The following is an 18,587-nucleotide window of genomic DNA, read 5'->3' on the forward strand; positions in this document are numbered from 1 at the left end:
AGTCCTCTTTAGTTCTTCGTGGTCACTTTATAATTCTGTGCAGCTGTTGAGCCGGCGATAACAAAGAGGGAGGCTGGACTCCCAAGGTCATATATGTGAACTCAAAATGCAACATTTTACAGAAGCAGTATTGTTTGCAACACAGAAACCACTGATTCAGTGATTTAAAACACAGCAACTATTCACATACCTGTCACTAACTGGCTGACCCCAGACAAGCACACATGAGCCACAAGACCCCCAAAATGGTAAGTAACTGCAGGGGCAGGGGAAATCACTCTTCCCGAACTCTGCTGTACACTGGGCATGTGGCCGGCGGGGAGAGCCAGAACCGTAGGGGGGGGCCTTATAATCATTCCTGTCCCCACATTTTCTGCAGGCTGTGTTCATTATGGAAGATCTCTCTCTGCTGAGGGTGAACAGGGAATCAAGGGAGGGTCTTCTCCAAGACTGCAGCTTCCGCCCTGGACCTTATGCAGCTCACCTGTGTGCAGCAATGGTTGTCCCCCCTGCCAGTGACGGCACAGTGACACGGGAAAGTTACCTTTAATGGTGCAAGAAACAAAGCAGCTCTGCCAAAGAACCTGCGGCAGCAGATTGCCCAGTATCTCCAGGAGAGTTTCATGGAGCTCTGAGGCAGGTTCCCATAAAGTCAACACCCTGTTCCGTGGCTCAGACTAGGCATGTGGTGGTACGCGCATCATACAGACACAAGCCTGCTTTCTGCAACCTTCCTGCCCCCAGCAACTCGCTTCAGCGATTCCCAAAATCAAAGCCACTTACCAGGGGCCTCCTCTCCTGTTTGCACTTCGCCAAGCTCCGACAGCTGTGACTGGCTAACCTGCTCTGGGGCAGAGAAGAGCTCCTGGCTGCACGCATCTCTGACCGCCGAGTCACCTTCTGCTCTGGGTCCCCCTCCTCATTCAAGATTTCATCCTCCTGGCTCAGTCCACTCTCGATTGGCATGCAAGCCACCAAAGTCTCCACAGTGGCCTTCGCAGTGGAGGTGGGGACGCCACCAAGTATTGCGTTCAGCTCTTTGAAGAACTGGCAGCTCGTGGGCACAGCACCGGAGCGGCGGCTTGAGGCGTTCTGCAGCTCCTTCACTTTGACCCTGCACTGCAGTGTGTCCAGTCATGACCCCTTTCTGTTATGCATCGTGAAATCTGTCCATAGGTATCATAATTCTTACGGCTGGAGTGCAGCTGGGACTGGACATACTCTTCTCCCCAAATGCTGATAAGGTCCAGCAGCTCGGCATTGCTCCAAGTGGAGGATCGCCTGGTGCGTGGAGCAGGCATGGCCACCTGGAAAGATGTGTTGAGACCATTACACATGTCACTGAGCAAACAGGAAGGGAACTTTCAAAATTCTCAAGGAATTTAAGGGGTGGAGCTCACGGCTGGTCACCTGAGTGCCAGGCAGTAGACTTCAAACCAATGACCAGAGAGGCAAGAACAGGCATTGTGGGACACCTCCCGGAGGCCAATCGCAGCGCTGTAATTGACTGGGGTGTCTACGCTGGCACTGCGGAGCTGTAACCCCAGCGCAGAAAGCTGTACACCTCTCGTCAGGGTGGCTTTTTTACAGCACTGCAACTGCACAGTTTCTGCGCACTAAGTGGCTTGGCAGTGTGTACACCTCAGGAGTTATATCGCAGAAAGCTGCTTTACTGCACAGAAACTTGCCAGTGTAGACAAGGGTCTGATCTTGCAGGGTAGTTTCAGTTGGAGTTGAGAGCTCAGCACCTTGTAGAAAGTGCTCAGACTCTTGGGCCCTTACACTACAAGCTTCTCTGGGACCTCACCTGTCCTCCATGAGTTCTCGAAGATATGGCAGCTCTCTTCCCCTGAAAGCCAGGAAACATTGTGCAAAGGAACTAATTCTTCCTCTTGTCACTGTGTGACAGCAGACTGAAGGAGAGAGAATTGAGGTACAATGGAGAGGTAGGAATGAGGGATTGGGGGCTTGCCAGCTGGTGGAGAGGGAGAAAGGATTAGCGAAGTCTAAAGGGCTTGTGTACACAGTGCAGTTTCTAAGGCATACTAATGTGCTGCACATTAACTGATCTGTGTAGACCCAGCTGGTATGCATTAAAAGTTGCCTTGTATGCGTTAGTGTAATATGTTAGCGCACACTAATACACTTTAGAAATTACACTCTGTAGCATGCATTGCTGCACCATGTTGACAACCCACTAATAACAAGTTGTAATATGAGAAAAAGGAGGCATTGTATGGGTATGGGATGGAGGAATTATTTTTAACTTATATTTAATTTCCGTCTCACTCTGTGAAAGTCTGTTGCTCTTTTGGGTTGGCTAGATACATTTCAGAATGCATCAGTATAAGATGTCACTGATGTCTCCTTGGGAAGGCTGCAAGTTGGGGAGGACTGGGTGGTATTGGAGAGGTAAGTAGGAGTGTGATTGGGTGTAGAGAAGAGATGGTTTATCTGAAGTAGAGAGAGGGAAAGAGAGAGAGAATATATTAATGAGAAGCAAGAACATTATTTCTCAAACTATGACCTATCGTTCACAGAATTAAATGTTCTGAGGACCAAGCAATGGAGATAATAGGGTGTTAGGAGGGGAGATGGTGCTCTTACATTATAGTTTGTGGAATTAAAAGATTGGAGAAGCCCAGGGCTAGAGCGTGAAAGAGGTGTGACAAAGATTAATAAGAGAACCTGAGTGAAGAATTAAGAGAAACAGACAGTGAGGAGAAAGAGAGGCAGAATCAGAAAAGAGGGATGAAAGAAGAATGTGTAGGGGGAAAAGTACATATTTTAAAAATAGTAGAGATAGAAAAAGTAGGCTAATGGTAGCAAAAAAAAAAAGACTGTCTTACCTGTTCTCTAGCAGCTGTTCTTTGAGATGTTGGTGCAGACCTGTGTTCCACTCAGGTGTGCATGTGCCCAACACACCAAAGCCAGAGATCCTTGCTTAGCAATACCCATCAGGGCAGCGCTTGTACCATCTGGCCTTGCCATGGACGTCGCTGTCATGACCCCTGTCAGTTCCTTCACACCAGAATCTAAGGCTGGAGACTCCAATACAGAGGAGACAGAGGGTGGGCCATGTAATACACATCTTCACTCACATTTTCTTTCAAGTGGTTGCAGATATGTATTCTACTCAGGTGACTCACAACGGTAGGGCTTGGAGCCTACCTAAACAAACAATGATTGTAGAACTGCCTTCCCATAGTTTGCATCTGACCTAGATGCTGCGGTAATAGCAAAATGTTTGGTAAACATATGCATGGAAGACCACACAGCAGCCCTGCAAATTTCCAATATTGAAACATCGCTGAGAAATGAGGTCAATGTCACTTGAGCCCTTGTCAAATGAGCCTGTAATGTCTGTGGAGGCAAAGCCTGAGCTACTTCATAAACCATGGAAATGCAGGAAGTTACCCATCTGGAACTTGCCTGAATGGAGCCCAGCTGACCTTTCATTCTATCCACATAGGAGACAAAAAGTCAAGGTGATGAAGGAAATCGTTTAGTCCTTTCCAGAGAGAACACCGAGCACTGCCTCATATCTAACACTGCTCATCTGCATTTAGGGTGGTTTCAGAAAAAAAAACAAGCAAGTAATTAACCTAGTTAAGGTGAAACTGTGAGACCACTTTGAACAAAAAAAACTTTGGATGTCACCTCAAGGACACTTTGTCTTTGAAGAACTGAGTATATGGGGGGCCTGATATTAAGGCTTGGAATTCGCTGACTCTTCTTCATGCGTCTGACGAAGCAAGTATTCACCCATGAAAGCTTATGCTCCAATACATCTGTTAGTCTTAAAGGTGCCACAGGACTCTCTGTTGCTTTCTTGGGGATGTTATAGCCACAGGAAAGGCTGTCTTTTGGGCAAGGACAGACAATGAGCAGGTTGCTATTAGCTCAAACCCATGAGGGTGGCCAGCACAGTATTAAGGTGATCCCACAGCGGGACCATTTTCTTCACAGGTGGAAACAGGTGGACAATGCCTTTCAAAAATCTCACTACCATGGAGTTTGAGCAGCTTTCCCTGGATCAAAGAATGGCCTGGTGAGATCGCCACCACATGACCCTCAATGAGCTAAGAGCAGGTAGTTCAAAATGTCCTGAACACTAGCCCACATGGGTTGAATTCCCTTAGATATTGACCAAACCAAAAAAAAACTTTTTTTTTGGCCAGATAGGTAGACCTACTAGATAACTGTCTACTATTAAGCAGGATTCTCTGAACTGCTTCTGAACATTGCCCCTCCACCTCACCTAGCCATACACCATCCATGCTGCCGGGGGGATGAGGGGGGAAGATTCCTCAGTGCCAGATAAATAACCTGGCCATGGTGTTGAGTTAGTAGGCCAGGAAGGATAGGAAGAATCTTGGGAGGTCAAGCAGACTGACTGAGAAGGTCCGAAAACCAGCATTATCATGGCCACGCCAGTGTAGTAAGTATCAGTTTGGCATGATCCAACTTCAGTTTGAGGATAACCAGAGACAGGAAAGGAATAGGGGGAAGGCATACATCAGATCCATGCCCCAATTCAGATGTGAGCCATAGGTTAGAGATCCTGGACTGAGCCCTGCTCAGGAACAAAGTTGACAGCACTTCTTGTTGTGGTTTGTTGCAAATAGGTTGACCAATGGGATGCCCCATTCCATGAAAATGGACCTCAGTATGCTGTTCCCCAGAGATTACTCATGGTTGTCAGACAAAGCTCTGTTGAGATGGTCTGCCAACTGCTTTTGAGAGGCTGGCGAGTGTGCAGTGTGGGCTTGATGTCTTCTTTGATGCAAGAGCCCCAACACCTCATTGCTTCCTGACAAAGCTGGTTGAAGCCGGCTCCTTGCTGCTTGTTCACGTAACACATTGTGGAGGTACTGTTGGTATGTGAACCACTGCTCTCCTGATTGCATAAGGCACAACCCACATTGTAAATGGCTTGAAGCTCCAGTACATTGATAGGACACAATGCTTCCTCCTCCAACCACAAACTCTGAACTTTTAACATCCCTAGATGTGCTCCCCAACTTATTGTGGAGACATTGGTGACCACAGTTCTGGTTGGCTGAGGACAGGCAAAGGGAACAATGTGGCACACATTGTTCTGTTCTGCCCACCACTGTAAAGAGTCTCTGGAGACACTCAGACAAACCTGTCCAACGACTGGCTGCTTGGTGACAGACCAACTTCAACTGTGACTGAAGAGGATGAAGATGCAGTATCATAGGCTGAACCATGTAACTGCATGCAGCCATATGGCCCAGTAACTTTAGGCATTGGTCAAAGAATGAGACAGGAGGTCCAGGCAAAGATGCCAAATCATCTGGAATCACTTGTGTGGGAGAAAGGCCCTGGAATTCAGAGTCTCCAATAGAGTTTATTTGGGCCCTACTAGAGTTCTAGTTGGAGTCAGTGTTGACTTGACTTTGCTCAAAATCAGCCTCAGTCAATCAAAGAGGTTCAGTGTGGATGTGACTGAGGGCTTGTTCTTCAGATCTGCCCCTCACTAGCCAATCATTTAGGAACAGGAAGACATGAATCCCCTCCTTCTGAGACAGGCTGTTACCACCATCATACATTTGGTAAAGACAAATGGAGCTGATGACAGGCCAAAGGGAAGAACCGATAACGCTGTTCAGCAACTAGGAATCTCAGAAACTTCCTGTGACCCTGAACAATCGCCACATGGCAACAGGTGTTCTGAAGATTGTGAGCAATACCCCAGTCGTTGTGATCCAATGCAGGGAGAATAGTAGCCAGAATAACCACATGGAATCTCATATACTTGATGTAATTGTTCAGACCATGTAGACTGAGGCTAGGTCTCACCACTCTATTGGACTTGGGGATCAGGACCGGTGTAGAGTCCTCTATAGCTCCCAGGGCACATAGAGTCTGGACCTGCTGAAGAAACAGTGACTCATGAGAGGGGTCCCTGAAAAGGGACAGGGGAGCATGGAGAGAAATTGTGTGGCATAACCTAATCCCACTGTGTTTAGGACCCATCTATCTGTTGTTATTGTTTTTCAAGCACTGTAGAAGCAAGGCAGCTGTCCACAAATCGAGGACATGGGGTTGAGAAGTTCACAACTGGTATGCTGCTCTTGATATGCAAGTGAAATAGACTGCCTGCCCAAATGTGGATAAGCTGGTTGGGTAAAATTGGATCCAGAAGGTCTTCTCGTATGTGACTTATTCCCCTTTCTGGAGTAGTCTTGATACCTAGACTGGTAAGGTGTCTGTCTGACATACTTCTGGGGGTTGTATTGGAGCTGCTATTGCTGACCCACAAAATGATGCCTTTTCGTTGCTGGGGTATAAATCCCCAAGGAATGCAGAGTTGCTCATGAGTCCTTAAATGCATATAAAGTCTCATTCCTTTTATCAGAGAACAAAAACTCAACCATCAAAAGTTGAGTCTTCTACACTCTGCTGAATCTCCAGAGCTGTGCCAAAGTTCTGCAACCATGAGGCCCTTCTCACTGTGACCACTTACACCATAACTCTGGAAGCTGCATCCACTATATCTAGTGCTGATCGCAAAAACTTGTTGGCAACCAGATGACCTTCCACAATAATTACCATGAACTCCTCCCTAGAGGATTCAGGCAACTTGCCAAATTTACGGACAACAGACTCCCAAGTCATAAAATTATATTTCAGCAGCAGCCCCTGGTGAATTGCAATGTGCATTTGCAAGAATGAGGATGAATAAATGTTTTCCTCAAGAGATCCTGCCCCTTGGCCTCTTTTTCCTTGGGTGTGGACTTCTATCTTCCTTGTTGCGACCTCTCACTAGCTGTTGTTACAATGAGTGCATTAGGGGCAGGATGAGAATAGAAAGACTCAATCCGCTATATAGGAACATAATATTGCTTGTCAGTATGTTTTGCTGAAGGTGTCAAGGAAGCTGGGGTACTCCACAAAGTCTTAGCAGGTTCTAACAGTGCTTCACTTATAGGGAGAGCTACTCTCTTTGGGGCCAAAGACTGAAGAATGTCCACCAACTTGTGCATATTTTCCTGCACAAACTGAGCCTGAATACCCAAGGCTGAAGCCATTCATCTGAGGAGCTCCTGATGCACCTTAAAATTCTCAGGGACTGGAGGAGAAGACTCTGGTTCCATAAAGTCACCCAGTGATAAGGAGGCTAAAGGAAGGGGAGCCATTGGAAACTCCTGCCACAGTACAAGTCCCTGTATAAGCGGCTGAGGATGACCCTATTCTGAGGAAGCAACCTCCCTCTGAGTCTGCAACGTAGGTGGCTGAAGAGGTAATACCATGGGATGGTTGGGCAATCTTGCCCTGGAGTGGGCTAAGGATTGGGATTTTACAGAATGAGAAACATCCCATGAATTCCATAAAGACCACTGGGGATAGGGATATGGCATTGATGACCAATAAGCACTGGGCCAAGCCCCTGTCTCTATTACATGAGCAGTGCAGATTCCGGTACCAAACACGATCCATAGGAGGGCCCAACAGTCTCCTATCATCAAATATGTATCAAATATGAAGGAGAGGGGAAGGATGTCCCTGAGCTCAATCTCTATGACCCCCAAAGTCATCTGAAAGTAATGGGGGAGCCACCCCAGGTGGAGCAAGCAAATGTCCATTCTCATCCAGGGCCCAATATGCCATTTCATCAGCCCCAAAACAGGTAAAGTCATAGCCTGGAGGATTGGCAGGGACATCGCAGTTCCACTCAATACGAAAACCAAAGATGGCACTGGTGCCGGAGTCGGTACTGAACCCGAAGATGAGGTCTGTACCACGGTCATTGTCGACACCAAAAATAGCAACTATGCTGATGGAACCCTCGGTACCAATAAGAAGGCTGACCTTGACTGTGCACTTTAAGTTGTAGGCAGTTCCAAAGACAGTGCCAACCACCAAGACAAGTCTGCAATCAATCCAGGTGGTGCCAAGGACTGCACTGAAGAAATCCCAGAAACTGAATGCTCCTGAATAATTGGGGAGTCAGGAACAGAGAGGCAAAGTAATTCTGACACTGCCTGGTATGCCAAAGGTGTAGAAACTTTCAGTGCCAATGTAGTTGGTATCAGACTCAATGTGCATCCCACTGAAGGTACTGGAGTCAATGACACAGTGTCGAACTGATGTTGCCTTGGTACTGGAGATCGGGTAGACAGCCCAGCTTCATCTCGCATACCCAAAGAATCACAGTGCCAATCTGCACTCCTCCTAGAAGAGGAGGATGAATCTCCCTGAGCTGTGGAGTGGCTGCAGTCCATTTTATGAGACCTTTTCCTTGGAGGACCTGAGTAAGAAGAACAATCTCTCTTCCTCTTGGGAGAAGCATCAGAGTCTGGCTGAGGAACATTGGCTCACTCTGGCGCTGAAGTTGTCTGAGGAGCCAGATGTTCTGTGGTGGTCCCCTGTGCCGATGTGCGCCTCCTGGCTGTTCTATAAAGTGTTGCATAAGTCCCTGCCATCTGCCTTCTTTTCTCAAAAGGTTTGCAGAAGAAGCAGCTGTCTTTAATGTGCTATCCTCCTAGGCACAATAAACACTGTGTGTGGGGCTCGCTATTAGGAGTAGCCACCCCACAGGACAGACAGGTCATCCCACCAGGATAACTTTTTAAACTAATTACTACTAAGGGTACTACTAATTAACTATACATTATTTACAACAAAATCACAGGCTGACATTAAAAAGTCGTGAGGTAAATACTACACTAAATGCTCCGACTCTAGGCATGGTGGAGAGAAGTAACCAAGAAGGGTCAGGGCAGTGCCACCACCCTTATACAGCCTTGGGAGGGGTCATAAGGGACAAAGGGTATGAGCACCGCCCCCACAGGTACTGTTAAACAAAGTGGTCCAGCTTCAGTGTGCTGGACACACGCACACCTGACTGGAACACATGTCTGCAACCACTGGAAGAACACAGCACAACCCAGGGAACAGTACCCCAATGTCACAGAATCATAGAAAAGCTGGACAGAAAGGGACCTTAAGAGATTGTCTAGTCCAGTAGTTCTCAACCTGCGGCCCATCAGCACACAGCTGCAGCCCATGTGACATCCTCAGGTAGTATTGGATGCAGCTCACAATGGTATATAGGTTGAGAACGACTGATCTAGTCCATCCCCCCTGTGCTCACGCAATATTAAGTATATGTAGACCATCTCTGAAGATGTTTGTTTAACCTGTTTTTAAAAACCTCTGAAGATCCATCACAGCAAGCAAAAAAAAGTTGGACTAAAGTGTAAAGATATATTCGACTGTATATCAAGATGAGAGCCAGCATATTCTTTTATATAGGAGGTAACTTGGGCTAGGAGGAGATGAGGAACATTTTTGGTTTAGAAAAAAATGGTTGAATCTTTTTTCCACAGTGTTAATGCTGGGTTTTAGGATGTTTTTATATTGCAGTGTGGGTGGGTGCATGGGTACCTGTGTCTGAAGGGAAATATTTCTAATTTGGGGAGGTCTGTGGTTTTGGTGTGTGATTTTGATTATTTAACAAGTCCCTGACAAGTTTTCTAGAATAAAATTTCAGACGAATAACATGTTCAGCATTTAACATACAACATCTCTGGGTCACACTCCATCAGAGATGGCATAGAGTTCACAGTGCTTCCAGTGGGAATGTATGTGACAGCAGGAGTTGTTTTGTGGTTCTAAAATGCAGGAAATTTAACCTAGTATTTCAAATTGCCAAAAGACATATCTTCCCCAAGCCTTGCATTTCAATTTCCCTGCACGTGCTTCTACTTTGAATAAAGTGCTTTGCCCCTGATAAAGACCAAATGACGCAGCACACAATTAGTTTGTGGAACTCATTGCCACTGGATATCACTATAAGGACAAGAGCACAGCAGTACTTTAAAATGTGATTAGGCATTTATATGGTTAATAAGATTATCCAGAGCAATAACTAAATATTAAGAGAACAAGCTAGAGTTTGGGGCAGGATCTGAACACTCACAATCTAGGGCAACTTCTATCCCAAATTAACAGGAAACTTTCCCTGGGTGGGCAGGTTATCCCATAACTGAGTACTCTATGGTCACTTGCATTCTGCAGTAAAACAGCTGGTACAGGCCTAGTACTGACAGGGCACTGAATGAGATCCACCCCTCTGGTCGGCAAGAGTACGCTAAGGGAGGCAAAGCTTTTCCTGTAAACAGATCATACACCCTTAGAACACCAGAAGTACCCCCTTGCTGGACGAACAGTATGTTGCATGGCTTGGCAAGCCCTTAATTTAAACGTTTCTCAGTGCAAAGTTAGCTATAAAAGTTGATTCATCTGAACCCCATATTCAAGCTGAACCAAGTTTACAGGGAAGGTTAAAGGTTGTATTTCTATGGATGGAACAAGAGTTTGGGTGAAATCCGAGTCAGGTCTACTCCTTTCAGAATCAGTTTGGATTAGACAAACCCCACCAAGCAGGTTGTTTTTATTATCCAGGTCAGAGTCCATGGCTTTTGAGTCACACTGTATTTCAGTGCTGTGCATATACAACTGAAAATCTAATTATTTGTAATAATTTAATTTAAACACACCCAGCCATTAGCTTTCATAAACCAGCCATGTTTTGTCTGTGGTCGCAATCATTGCTAGGATTTACACCGATGAAATGTTAAACGTTAACATTGTAACATAAAGCAAAGAGATTGACAAGGAGCCTTTGTGATTTGCTAGCTCTTGTTGGCCTGTATTTGTACAAATCAGAGGAGCATTAAGTCCCAGCTAATAAAATCTCTACAGAGTATGAGAAATAATTTCACTGAAGCAAAAAGATTTGAAACGTAAAAGTTGCATAAATTTTGAAAAAATATTTATGTAGGATAAGTAAACTGCATCACTGACTAAAATCTGTTAAATTACTTCTTTGTCTCTCTCCTTAAAGAGTCATACTCAAAAAATAATCCTTTCATGGCTTGAAAAGAAAATCTACTTCCTCATTTTGTATTCCTGATCATGGTGCGGTCTGTCTCATTACTGGAGGTTTCCTGGAAAGTGTCTAATCCAGCATCTGCTGTGGATGTAAGCCACAATCTGTACTAGGAGGAGACGATGAGGAGGCCACACAGCAGGAGTCACCCCCTAAAACATCCCAATTCCTCTGTGGGAGCAAATGCCACAGCAGGAGCTCTGCCACTTTTTGTACTGCATATATATATACGTTCCCCCATCATCAGCTCAGCCCTGTGGGCTAGTGCAGAGAGGGCAGGGCCATGCCCCAATTCTCACCTCACACCCTTCTGGGGACAATTTTAGACGTGCACAGAGTGTGAGGTTTGAAAGGGTGGGTGGCCTCAGAGCTGGGGAAGCAGTGTAATGCAGAGGAAGGGAGGAAGCGCGTTGTAGCCTCTTCACATGCACAAGTGCGCATTGCTGGTAATGTTTTCCAAGTCCGATCCTTACACTTGGCTCCCAGGAAAGTTTCTATCATGTTTGTGCTTCACTATAAGGAGGATGCTCTAGAGAAATGATCTATTGTAGGTGCTGAGTGTAAATCTTTCCAAGTTCTGAGAAAGTGTGAAGCAATAGATACGTAAGCAAGGGTTGACTCCAGTGTCATAGAAGACTTCCCTTACAGTTTCAGTTCAGCAGACAAGTATGCCTTTCCCTTCAAATATCATCGCTCCCTGGCTGCTGTAAAGAATCTTCTTCCGCAGCCGCTCTGCAGAGAGCCTGCGGCTTAAAGCCCCACCTCCTGATGATATCATAATTTCCTTTAAAAAGAAGAAATAAGCCTGCAGTGTTGTTCAGCAGACTAGCAAACCATGAACTGATGGTGCATTCTCTCATATGGGTGGCTGTTGGAATGTGCAAGTTGGGTTCTGGAAGCTCATGGTATTCAGCATTGCCTCCACCAACATCTAAGAATCTTTACAGAATTCATGACTCTCAGCATTCAGACTATGTGGCAGACTTTAACACACAGACAGTTTGAAGCAAATGTATTAGCCTAGCTGTATTTGAAACCACAGCAGGTAGTTTGCAGTGCTGGTTGGAAGATAATTCTCGAGAAATATTCAAGGCTCAGAATGCACCCCCTGCACTAATCCACAGGAAGGGATCTTTCATCTGACACAGTTACTCACACATCTTCTTGTAGGAGGAGATTACAGTGCACACCCTACCTCCCACAAGAATTGACCACAGATGCATTCCCAAATCACAGACAGAGCAATCCCCACAGAAACACAGTGCCTCAAATCTGGCTCCATCAGAGCCTCACTACCAATGACTTCACCTGGCCACAGCTGCCCCCAGTGCGTGAGGAAACCCCTGAAGTGGAGTTCTCCACTGCAGAGTGGACTCCATGGATAAGATAATACCACCCCAAGTTCTCAGGTAGTCTCCGAGGGTCTTGTTGGGAAGATAAACTCATCTTCCCCAACCCTAATCCCCACCCAGTGCAGCAATCCCAACCCCCCAGAGTTCTTTAACTCAGACCCAGGGAAAGGGGGGACGAACACCATTAAACTTTTGCAAAGAGGAAGAAGATCTTTACGCAGAGATTCCCAGGCGCATGACCAAGCTCCAAGTCTGTATGTAGGAATAAACATTGGATCTACTGTTGCTTAATTTCGCTTTCTGATAAGGAGAACTGCAGTGAACTAAACGCTGTAATAGTCTCTCCATCTTAAACATAAGTTTGAAAGGCACTCGATTAAACCAGAGCATGTAGAAGTCAAACTCAGGGCTCATTCTCTGCACTTCATTTGAATGAAATCCCTCGGAATTCAACAAAGTAGCATCTGCAGGAAAGTTAGCGCCTGTCTATATGAACACTCAGTTTGCAGCAAGCGGGAGTCTAAATCTACCCCGCACTAACCTGGTGTGTGCTGAGTGCCCGTGTGGACCCTGCTGTCACACACTAATAGTTCCTTAGTGTGCTCTAACCCACTGTTTCAAAGCAGGCTAAAGCAAAGCACGCTACAGAACTTTTTGTGCGCAGCAGGCTAGTGTGAGGTATATTTACATCTAGGGTGACCAGACAGCAAGTGTGAACAATCTGGACAAGGGGTGGAGGGTAATAGGTGCCTATATAAGAAAAAGCCCCCAAAATCGGGACTGTCCCTATAAAATCGGGACATCTGGTCACCCTATTAACATCCCAGCTTGCCACAAATTAAGTGTTAATATAAACAAGCCTCAGACTGTTCAAGCAATATTAAGGGTAGGGCCAGAGTGCTCTAAACAGCATCAAATATCTTATTCTTTTAGAGTATCACAATTGTCAGCCAGTTTAAGAAGAATATACAGCAGCATACCCCAGATATCCCAAATAGATGAAAATCTGGCACTCAGGTTTTCCTTTCGCAAACAGGAGAGTGGGTTAATGAACTTGGCATCACAGAACTGTAACGTGTTTTTTGGACTGCAAAGATGACTGAGTTTTTCAATTAGCAATGTTGATAAATTGGTTCGCTTAGTATTCCACCGAGACTGGCTTTTAAATTTAACTCATTTGAAATATTTCTCCCTATCTTCTTTCACATTTTAGGAATCACGGGAAATAAAGTAGAGATTTCAGACAATTTATATTGCTACGGGTCACATGTTAGTCACTTTCAATTAAAAGGTTAGGTATTTTGCAATTACAACTGACCAACAAACTCTAATTAACTGTTTCCACAGCCTTTCTTTAAAAATTATCAATATCAGTCTAGGGTCCCCCCCACCTGCCCCCCTTTTTTATATTCTGTTTGATGTCATTATGATTTATTCAAATAGGGCCCCAAAAACCAATTGGAATGAACACTGAAATTCAGTCACTGTGTCTGTTTTCATATGCATGAAATTGCATCAGATTTATGATACAATAGTTCATTTAAAAACTCAAGAAGACCACAGAGTGAACTAGATATCTGGAAGTGAAGTGGATGAGAATGTTAGTAACAGTAAAATATGGAGCATCAGACCTTGGTGGATTGTTTAAAGATTAACAATAAGATGCTGTTCTTCTGCACTCTGGTATTTTTAAATAGCTATAATTCTCATTCCCCAATCAAATTTTGTCTTGCATGTCACAAGTACTTCCATTACAAGTGTCTTGTCAACCATAAATATAGTGTCATTAGCGCAGTGCTATGGTAGTGGTCTAAAAATGTAGCAATCAACCACTCTCCAGAGCAGTAGTGCGGCACTTGACAGAGGTTGACTGTATGTAGTCTTTTATAAAAGTTTAGGGCCAGATCATGGGCACACGAGGGGTGAAAGGCATAGTGAGCCACACATGGAGTAGCCATAATTCGGTTGCTGACATGGAGAGCACAAGCCCTCATCTTGTTTTAACACCAAGGAGCCAGCAGCTGATGTGTGATAAAGATACATCAATGTAGACTACCTTTCCTATTGGGAAAGTGGGTTGAAGTAGGCCCAAGACAGCCTAACAATGTATAGGGGTCTAGTAGTGAAATGGGATGAGGGTCTAACAACACCTTAAGCATCATCTCTGACTTTGTCCCTGGCCTGTCTAATACAACTAACAAAAGTAAAAACAATAAAGGTGAAAAGGAACGTTTCAACACTATCAAAACATTTCAATAATTTCCCATAATAAATTTCAACAAAATTGGTATATTCCCATGAAACATTTTAATTTTGTTGAATCAGCTTCCCCCACTCCCACCCCCTTAGTATTGAAAACAGTTCCATTGAGGCCATGAAATCTATCACTAAAGCAATTAACCCAAGAAATACTTGGAGTACTTTTTGCAGTCAGGTTACCATTGGGATCGATTCTGATACCTTTCGGTAGAGAAAGAAATTAAACTTATACAAAAACATTTTATAGGAGGTGGAGGGTCACGGATCTGAGAGAGCTAACAGAGTCAATGTGTGACTAGTATCTTTATGGTCTACTGGGCTGCACTATTCACCCATAAAGAAAGTAATCCCTCCAGGTCAAAGGGGAGGTCAGTGGTGGGACATTGCAAAGAGACGCACTACAACTGCCTGCCTCTCCCTGGCTTGTAGATTTTTTTCTAAAGGAGGTGTATTCAGTTTCCATAGCTGACACCACCTTAACTTCTAGGAGCATAAATACTTCTCACAGAGAACCTTTAAATCAATATACTCCTTATACCTCATTTCACTAAAATCTCCCAAAGAATCAGGTCTGACTGAGGGCAAGAGGGTTTTTTAATTCAGGAAGTACAGGGATATTTGGCCTGCTGTTGCAGGGAGCCAGTTTCTGCACTTTTGACCTCAGCCTCAAGGGAACTGAAAGATAAAAGTAAATCAGTTCAGATGAGAGTTTAAGGAGAATTTTGAGCTTCAACATAACATGTTGCTCCAACACAGTAGAGTCCCTCAGACAATTAAAAACAGGTTCTGATAGGAGCTATTCAGTTTCAGGAAGACTTACTCTGCACTCAGTCCAAATGAAGTATGGCTGCCAGAGGCTGGCCCATTGAAAGGACACAGACAATTTCCAGTAATCTTGGGACAGAGTCCGGTAATGTGAGAAAAGGTAAACAGCATCTCTCTTCATGGATGGTCCCACTGAGGGGCCAATGGGACCATGAACAAGCATATCAGGATCTGGCCCTTCAGGATCAAGCCAGCTTAGAATGGCGGGGGCTGAAGTTAGTATAAGGAGTACCCAAGCAAATGACATGAAATGTGGTACATAGCAAGATATTACTCGCTGAGGGTTTAGACTCAACAGAAATTCTGACACTATCATTAACCTGCAGCCAAAACTGAAATAATTTCAAATCAGGTAAGTGATAGCATAGCTGGACCACATATGATCTGTGGTTTGGTTCGTTTTTTTAAATACGCGTATCTATTTTACTATTAGCTATCATATCGTCATCAACAACAATGTCCCTGGGATAGGCTTTTTTGTGGGTCTTAGAGAGGCAACCAAATTGAGGTCTTCTGCCTCTCCAGGGTGCAAGGGAGTTCTCAGAAACTCACTTTCACAGAGCCCCGAGACTGATGAGTGCGTCACTATGAAGGCAGTTACTGATTGGCTGACAATGAAACCACTGGAAACTACAGCACAATTACATCGCTTGCTCTCTTCTCACAACCCCTTGCCCAACTACAAAGTACAAGTAGGCTAGCCTGCTGGCACTGACCAGTCCTGGAGTCCAGCATGAGGAGTTTGCATTCTGTCTGGAACAGAGTAAAAGTTACAATGTATGGCTGTAGAAAACCATGCACGGTGAAGAACCTTGTATTCTACTTGATCTGGCATCACTGATAGTTAATGGGAGTAGGATTGGGTCAGAGACAACTTTGTATTGCAAGGCCTGAGCATAAGGAAGTGCAACACTCTACCGGGGAAGAGGGAAGGAGTCTCCTCACTTGATCTCATTTTATTTCTATTCTCTGCTTGAAAAAGTTAATATAGTTTTCTCTGGTTTTGTCAAAATTTGCAGTATGAGTTGGGCTTTTTAGCCCTTGAAAAGGGTTTGGGTCATCTGGCCTGTTTAAGGCATTACAGAGGACAGGAAATCATTGTTTCCCAATCCTGATGTGATATGGGGCCAAGGGAACCATAATTGCTAGCAGGGGAAAGACAGGCTGGGAAACAAGACCACTATTAGGGTATGGCTGGGGGTTTGCCTGAAAAGGGATGCAATGGGTCTGCTTATCTCTGATGTCCTAGCATCCTAGCTCCTGGCCTTAAAAGGCCAGAAGGAACAGGGATGGACTGGACCCAGAGCTACCCTTAAATGGAGAGTTTACACTCTGGTGGGAGAGAATCAATATTTCATTGCAAGATCTGGGGACATGGGAATTGTCTACACTTAAAGCTGGAGGTATAAATTCCAGCATGAGGAGATGTACCTGCACTAGCTCTAATCAAGCTAGCACACTAACATCAGAGTGTAGCCCCTGCCGTGTGAGTGGCAAGCCGTCCCAAGTACATGCCTAGAGTCTGAGATGGGTGCATGCTTGGGACAGCAAGCCTGTGCTGCCACTGCAGCTACACTGCATTTTTAGTGCACTAGCTCAATCAGAGCTAGCATGCATCTGTCTCCTTGAGCTGGCATTCAGACCTCCAGCTCAAAGCATAGACAGATCTTAAAGGAGTATTGTTACGCATCAACAAAAGTCCAGCTTGCTAGCTGGCAGAATACTCAGTTTGTGGGACTGAGGAAAGAGACCCAATAGGAAGGTCAAATAGAAGGTGTCATGAAAAATTCCTTAATTTTTTCTTGCAAGAACTATCTTCTTGGGCACTTCTAGGAAGGTTGCAGCTAATAAAATACTGGCAGTTAATCAACACACAGTCCATTTGTGTCTGTGGCCCCCTCCCTTGTGACAGTACTTTATCTTTTTATTCCTGTTATGCTGGCCTGGTAACACTTCATTTTATATTTCTTAAAACATCACATGAAAAATACCACAGTAAGCACAGGCCCAGTGCTCCAAACACATACGTGAGTAGTCCCATTGAAATCAGCTGAACTGTTCACATGCATAATGTTACTCATGTAAGCATTTGGAGGCTCAGGGCCCTACATCTTAAATGCTGATGCTATTCACAATACACTCCTGTACCATACCATTAGAGATGGCAAGTACTGTGTGGAAATTAAGCATCATATATGGTTGCGTGACATTTGGATGTGTGATTTATTTTAGAAGCGTTTTTAAAAAATGAAAAGCAAGAAAATGCAGGAAAATTCCATAGTTAAAAAAACTAAAATAAACCATATAAGTTGTTATACTGAGCCCATAGTAGGTGGGATTTTTGAAACTGGCAGGAATTATAACAAATAGGATTTTGTTTCTTTAAAGGATTTTTATTTGTATGTTGTCCTTTATTTGCTGTAGTCTGTACTGCTAAGCTTCTGCCTAGTGTCTACAGCAATTATTCATGCCCTTTCTTTTGTACAAATCCCACATGCTTTCTTACCTTGAAAGGAATTCAATATTCTTTTTCCTCAAAAGAACAATTTTTTTTTACTTTTCTGACAGGGCCTTTTATGCAATTAGATAGAGAAGTCCTGGCCAAGAAGAAAGAATAATACATGTACAACCATGCCAGAATAAGGAGAGTAGGTAGTAATTTGCTGCGTCTATTACTAGGAAAATGTTTAGGTTAATGTTGTGTTCTCATAAATCAACATCCATATTGGGCCTTTACTATAACCATCTTTGAACAAAACAGAATAGGAAGGAAAATATTAAAGTTAGGAATAAATTGTAGTGCTCATGAAAGGGAGTGACTGACAGGTCTCTCTTCAAAGTCTTATATTCATACAGTCTCTCTCCTGAGTACATTACACACTGATTTAAGCCCAGCAGAGCAAAGGTATCCACTGTGCATTGTCCTGTTTTCTCACCCATGTCTGGTAAGAATTTGTTGCAAGTCAGAATTGAGGTGTACTGACATTTCAACTCTTGGGCCTATCCCGAATGCAGACTTTCAATCACACTGATTTGTGCCAAGTCCCATGGTAATGTCAAAGAATTACCATTCAGACCTCGTTAAAATCAAAAACATATTTCACTTTGTGCCCCAAGACAAAACTGGTAAAATCCTGGCCCTATTGAAGTCACTTCCATTGACATAAATAGAGCCAGGGAGTCCACCCTAGGTGTCCCTAGATGAAAAGCTAATGTCGTTGACCTGA

General features: G+C 44.4%; 1 protein-coding gene and 1 long non-coding RNA gene across 4 annotated transcripts in view; one reads left to right on the forward strand and one right to left on the reverse strand.

Moving 5' to 3' along the window:
• The window catches only part of IQCA1 (IQ motif containing with AAA domain 1), a 163,883-nt gene that overhangs the window by 60,485 nt on the left and 84,811 nt on the right, over positions 1–18,587 (forward strand). The gene's annotated exons all lie outside the window — the stretch shown is intronic.
• LOC123343412 overlaps positions 1–18,587 on the reverse strand; it is a 46,369-nt gene that overhangs the window by 2,489 nt on the left and 25,293 nt on the right. The gene's annotated exons all lie outside the window — the stretch shown is intronic.

The sequence above is a fragment of the Mauremys mutica genome, chromosome 10 (assembly GCF_020497125.1).
Source record: "Mauremys mutica isolate MM-2020 ecotype Southern chromosome 10, ASM2049712v1, whole genome shotgun sequence".
Lineage (NCBI taxonomy): Eukaryota > Metazoa > Chordata > Testudines > Geoemydidae > Mauremys > Mauremys mutica.